This window comes from Copadichromis virginalis, linkage group LG4, assembly GCF_057382275.1.
Source record: "Copadichromis virginalis isolate Kocher_CV1m ecotype Utaka linkage group LG4, C_Virginalis_male_GT1.1, whole genome shotgun sequence".
Taxonomy (NCBI): domain Eukaryota; kingdom Metazoa; phylum Chordata; class Actinopteri; order Cichliformes; family Cichlidae; genus Copadichromis; species Copadichromis virginalis.
The window spans coordinates 12711646-12718244 of record NC_140621.1 but is presented as its reverse complement, the minus strand read 5'-3'; positions in this window follow the sequence as shown (position 1 = coordinate 12718244).

Here is a 6599-nt window from a genome sequence, read left to right as displayed (position 1 = left end):
TTAAATGCTCCTAAGGTTGAAAAATGCAGCCTTCGGAGCCGGGAATTAGGTGAGTCTAAGAACAGCAAGGGCAAACCTGTCACGTGGCATCAGCTACAGCAAAGCTTCAGCGACAGCAGAAATACTTGGAGGCAGTGGCAAGGAATACAAACCATCACAGACTAAAAGCCCACTCTACAGACCGTGGTGACACAATCCCCAGACAGTGTGTGGAGATCCCTTGCCAAAATCAGTACACGCAAAGCTCCAGGTCCTGATAACATCCTTGAACAAGCACTGACGGACTATGCTGTGGAACTCACAAATGTCTTCACAGACATCTTTAACACGTCACTAGGGTCAGGCCGTCGTTCCCACATGCCTCAAAGCCTCCACCATCATTACTGTACCCAAGAAGTCATCTATCTCCTGCTTTAAGGACTACCGTCCTGTCAAACTCACCTCCATCATTATTAAGTTAAGTGCTTTGAACGGTTAGTCATGCATCAAATCAAATTATCGCTTTCCCCCAACCTGGATCCATTTCAGTTCGCATACCGGTCGGTCAAAACGCTCAACCGATGATGGAATTTCAACTGCCCCTCACTCAGCCCTCACACATCTGAACACGAGAGACTCATATGTCAGAGTGCTGTTCATAGACTTCAGTTCAGCATTCAACACTGTCGTGGTTTTCGGTAGGGAAAGAGACGACACCTTGTAGAGCAAACAACTTCGACCTTTATTTGTCACTTCCGGTACCCAACACCTTTTCACCATAAAACCGGATATACTTAAACAGATAACACCACATCCTCCTTTCTCAGAAAACAACAACTTATTGAAACATTTACTGCGTAAGGGAAACTGTACTTTCGTTACTTCTTAGAACCTATTGCAGAAACATACAGTTGTGGTCAAAAGTTTACATACACTTGTAAAGAATATAATATAATGTCTCTACCGAGTGTCCCGTTATTTCTAAAACTCTGATTTTTCTCTGATAGAGTGATTGGAACAGGTACTTCTTTGTCACAAAAAACATTCATGAAGTTTGGTTCTTTAATGACTTTATTATGGGTTAACAGAAAAAAGTGATCACATCTGCTGGGTCAGAAATATACATACAGCAGTGCTAATATTTGGTTACATGTCCCTTAGCCATTTTCACTTCAATTAGGTGCTTTTGGTAGCCATCCACAAGCTTCTGGTTGAATCTTTGACCACTCCTCTTGACAGAATTGGTGCAGTTCAGTTAAATTTGATGGCTTTCTGACATGGACTTGTTTCTTCAGCATTGTCCACGTTTTCAATGGGGTTTAAGTCAGGACTTTGAGAAGGCCATTCTAAAACCCTTATTCTAGCCTGATTTAGCAATTCCTTTACCACTTTTGATGTGTGTTTGGGGTCATTGTCCTGTTGGAACACCCAACTGCGCCCAAGACCCAACCTTCATGCTGATGATTTTAGGTTATGTTGAAGAATGTGAAGGTAATCCTCCTTCTTCATTGTCCCATTTACTCTCTGTAAATCACCAGTTCCATTGGCAGCAAAACAGCCCCACAGCATAATACTCCCACCACCATGCTTGATTGTAGGCATGGTGTTCTTGGGGTCAAAGGCCTCACCTTTTCTCCTCCAAACATATCGCTGGGCATTATGGCCAAAAAGCTCGATTTTTGTTTAGTCTGACCACAGAACTTTCCTCCAGAAGGTCTTATCTTTGTCCACATGATCAGCAGCAAACTTCAGTCGAGCCTTAAGGTGCCGCTTTTGGAGCAAGGGCTTCCTTCTTGCACGGCAGCCTCTCAGTCCATGGAGATGCAAAACACGTTTAACTGTGGACAATGACACCTGTGTTCCAGCAGCTTCTAATTCTTGGCAGATCTGCCTTTTGGTGATTCTTGGTTGACTCTTCATCCTCCTGACCAATTTTCTCTCAGCAGCAGGTGATAGCTTGCATTCTCTTCCTGATCTTGGCAGTGATGAAACAGTGCCATGCACTTTATACTTACAAACAATTGTTTGCACTGTTGCTCTTGGGACATGCAGCTGCTTTGAAATGGCCCCAAGTGACTTTCCTGACTTGTTCAAGTCAATAATTCGCTTTTTCAGATCCATGCTGAGCTCCTTTGACTTTCCCATTGTAGCATTTGTGGGCGTTTGTATCCAATGAGCCCTATTTAACCTGTCTAAGAGAAGTCACCAGCTGTAGTCACTCATAATCACTCACAAGAAGTTAAGAGGCCATGCTATGAAGCTCAGTTCACTGACAACTTTCTAAGTCACCAAAATTGCTAATTCATGTTGCTGTATGTATAATTTTGACCCAGCAGATGTGATCACTTTTTTCTGTTAACCCATAATAAAGTCATTGAAGAACCAAACTTCATGAATGTTTTTTGTGACAAAGAAGTATCTGTTCCAATCACTCTATCAGAGAAAAATCAGAGTTTTAGAAATAACGGGACACTCAGTAGATCCATTATGTTATATTCTTTACAAGTGTATGTAAACTTTTGACCACAACTGTAGCTACTCTATTTTTAACTCGAGAAGCTTTGCTTTATTTAATCTCACAAGTTCAATCTTTGTGGTTTTACGACAACTCTGCCAGCTCTAGTTCTGACAAGACCTGGGACTTCTGTCTTGGGAGTCAGAGTTGTAGACGTCGATAGGTTGGGAGCTGGCAGGGTATTTTCTCTGGGACTGACGGGGGTAGATGGGGTCTGTAACTTTGGTGTGGACTCTGGCAATGGCTGGAGGTGACGTCTATTTCTCCTGATGGCTCCTGAAGGAGTCTCAACCATATAAGAGCGGGGTGTGGAGTGAGAGGAGATGACAGTCCCTTCACGCCTAGTGTCTGTAATCCACACTGGTTGCCCCGGTGCGAGTGGAGGAAGTTCAGTCGCCCGATGTCTCCTGTTGTACGCATCACTGTCCCTCGCCCTTCTCTCTCTCGCTTTTGCCAACACTGTATTCTTATTGGGCAGGCTGGGATTGAGTAGGGAAGGAAGCTGGGGAACTGGCGTGCGCAGTCTCCGTCCCATCAGTAGTTGCGCCGGGCTATATCCGTTAGCCAATGGTGTTGCTCTGTAAGCTAGAAGTGCAAGATATGGGTCTTTTGCCTTCTTTAGCAGGTTTTTCATAGTTTGGACATGACGCTCAGCCTCGCCATTGCTCTGTGCAAATCTAGGACTGCTTGTTACATGTCTGAACCCATAGGTTGCTGCAAAGTCTTTGAACTGTTGTCCTGAAAACTGAGGTCCGTTGTCAGTGTAGAAAAGCTCTGGAATTCCATGTCTGGAAAAGACAGATTTTAGGTGTACTATAACATCTTCCGATCTGGTGGGGGTAAGTTTGGCTATTTCCACGAATTTCGAGTAGTAGTCCACCAAAAGCACATAGTTGCTGTCATTGAGTGTAAAAAGGTCTGCACCAACTTTTTGCCATGGCCTCTCCGGGAGTTGGCTTGGCATTAAAGGTTGTACTGGGTTAGTACGCTCTTTGATGCAAATGGTGCAGTTTTTCACAAGTTCATTTATTTGCCCACTCAGACCAGGCCACCACACTGCCTCTCTGGCTCTCTCTCTGCATCTAGACATTCCCTGGTGCCCCTCATGTAGGGCACTTAGGACAGAGTGGCGCATAGCAGTGGGGATTACTAGTCTGGTGCCTTTCAGTAGCAGATTGTCATGTACAGTTAAGGTCTCTCTGTGTGGCCAATATGCTTTAATTGGGCCTATGAGATGGCTATATTCTGGCCAGCAGCTCTGACAAAAAGTCATGACCTCTGAACATATGCTGTCGGTTTTTAACTGTTCTTTTACCTGTGTGATGTATGTCGAGGTAGCAGGCATGCATTTGACAATTTCATCCACATAAATATTTGTGTCTTCCAGAAATTCGGCTGTAGCTTTTGAATCAGGGTCTTGGTTAATGGGTGCACGTGACAGTGCATCTGCTGTGAGGAGTGCTTTACCAGGAGTGTGTGAGATGGTGTAGCTGTACCTCATAAGCCTTAGGCGGAATCGTTGGATCCTGGGTGGAAGCTCGGTTAGGGCTTGCTGGCCTAACAGGCTGATGAGTGGCTTGTGGTCAGTCTCTAAGGAGAAGTGTCTCCCGATGAGGAAATCTTTGAATCTTTCACACCCCCATGTTAATCCAAGCGCCTCCTTCTCCACCTGTGCATACCTCTGTTCTGTTTCCGTTAAAGAACGAGACGCATATGCAACAGGTCTCCATTGCTCTCCCTCTTTTTGAAATAGGACTGCTCCCAGTCCATAGGAGGAAGCATCTGCAGACAGTTTTAACTCTTTGTTTGGGTCATAGAGTGCAAGAATGGGAGTTGACGTCAGATCGCCTTTCAGCTGCTTAAATGCTTTTTGCTGTGCGCAGCTCCAAACCCACTGATTTGGTTTACCTAATTGGTTTACCATCCCAAGAAAGCTGCGCATTTCACTGACGTTTGATGGCTCTTTCATTTCTGAGATTGCTCTAATTTTGTCTGGGTCAGGCTGCACTCCTTCCGCAGACAAGATGTGTCCAAGAAACTTCACTTCCTGTTTGCTCAGCTCACATTTCTGCATGTTTAGTGTGACGCCGGCCTCTTGAAGTTTACTGAGCACTGTGTGCAGTCTGGCATTGTGCTCCTGCTGATCCTGTCCCCAAATGAGAATATCATCCATGTGACAGACCACGCCTGGCAGCCCATTAAGGATTACTGACATTCTACGCTGAAAATGTTCTGGGGCAGACGCTATTCCAAAAGGAAGTCTGTTGAAGTAGAAGCGCCCAAAGGGTGTAATGAATGTCGTGTAGTGTGCTGACTCTGGTGACAATGGAACCTGCCAGAAGCCTCTGTTTGCGTCCAACTTGCTGAAGACTTTAGCTCCCGCCAGAGAACCTAGAGTCTGTTCAACCGAAGGCAGGATGTACTTTTCTCTGCACACTGCTTCGTTGAGGTGGGTGAGGTCAACACAAATACGTACTGAGTCGTTTTTTGCTGGCACCGGGACCATTCCTGCGCACCACTCCGTTGGTTCTTCTACTCTGCTGATTACTCCCATGGACTCCATTCTTTCCAGTTCCTGTTTCACTTTTCCTAACAGTGGAATGGGGACCCGTCTCGGTGTGGCCAGGGAAAAAGGCACAGCCTCAGGCTTCAACTTAATTGAATAAGGTTGTTGCATTAAGCCTAAACCCTGACACAGTTTCGGGTATTTTTCGTGCAGCACATTCATGTCAATACTGTCGGCTCTACACACTAGGTTCAGCTTGACACTCGCCGGCCTGCTTAACAGTGCTACGTGCAAATCTTTGATAATGTACACATTTTCCTGTATTCCCTGTTCACCTTTGCAAAGTGTTTCTCTGCTCATACCCAACACGTCAAGTGGGGAACCACTCGGACCAAACAACGGTCTATCTGGTTTGCATAACCCTGTCTCGTTCTGGTTTATGCTGTAAAACGTCTGGGCAGGGATAACAGATACGTCAGCTCCTGTGTCTATCTTAAATCTGACCTTGTGGTTTCTGATAGTGAGATCTGCATACCAAGGATCTGAGCCTACGTCTACAGAACCAAGAAACACGGGTGTAACATCGCTTTCTTCGGCTTCTATCACATGCACAGATTTAACAGATTTACACACTTTACTGAAATGACCTCTTTTACCACATGAGTGACAAAATACATCTTTCGCTCGGCATTGATCTTTACCATGTGCAGGGGTTTTCCCACACCTGTAGCATGATCTCCCATTAGATGTTTTGTCCTTTGATGTGTATTTGCGATCTCCACGGGGTTTGAACGTTGAATGCCTTTGTTCCTTGTGCTTAGCTGACACAGCGTCTATTTCCATTTTATTTTCCCCTCTGATGTCCGACTGCTGCTTCTTGATGGCTTCCGACTGCCTGGCTTGGTTAACCGCTTTCTCTAACGTCAAATCTTTGTCCATTTGAAGTCTCTCCGCTAGGCTGATGTCCTTCAGACCCACGACGAGGCGATCTCTTATTAACTCATCGTGCAGCGCACCATAACTGCAGTTTTCCGCTAAAGCGTAAAGTGCAGTGACAAACGAGTCTACAGTTTCATTAGCTTGCTGTGTTCTCTGATTAAAGCGGGCTCTCTCGTAGATAATGTTTTTTCTGGGAACAAAGTACATCTCCAAAGTGTCTCTTACTGCTTGATACTGCTGTCTCTGTATGTCAGATAACGCTTGTCCTCGGAGGATATCATCTGCTTCATCCCCCATGCAGTAGATGAGAGTGTTCACCTGGTTAGCCTCGGAGCTAAGGTGTAGGTTGCTTGCGAGTCGAAATCTTTCAAACCTCCTTATCCATTTTTCCCAATGCTGTGGCTTCGAGAAATCGAACAGCTCGGGGGGCTGGATGGTGAAAGTGGCATTCGGGGGTAGGTTGGCGTTAGCATTGTAGCCGCCGTTAGCTCGCTGGTGGGGCGGTGGCGTGCGAGGCCGCGTAACTGTTGCGCTAGCTCCCGCTTCTTCGTCCGACATCTTTCGTCTCGAGAAAACTCTTTATCACTCCCAAAGTCGCTTGCTGTCACTCCCCGATGATAAGGCACTTACATCCATCCCACTTCTGACACCATGTCGTGG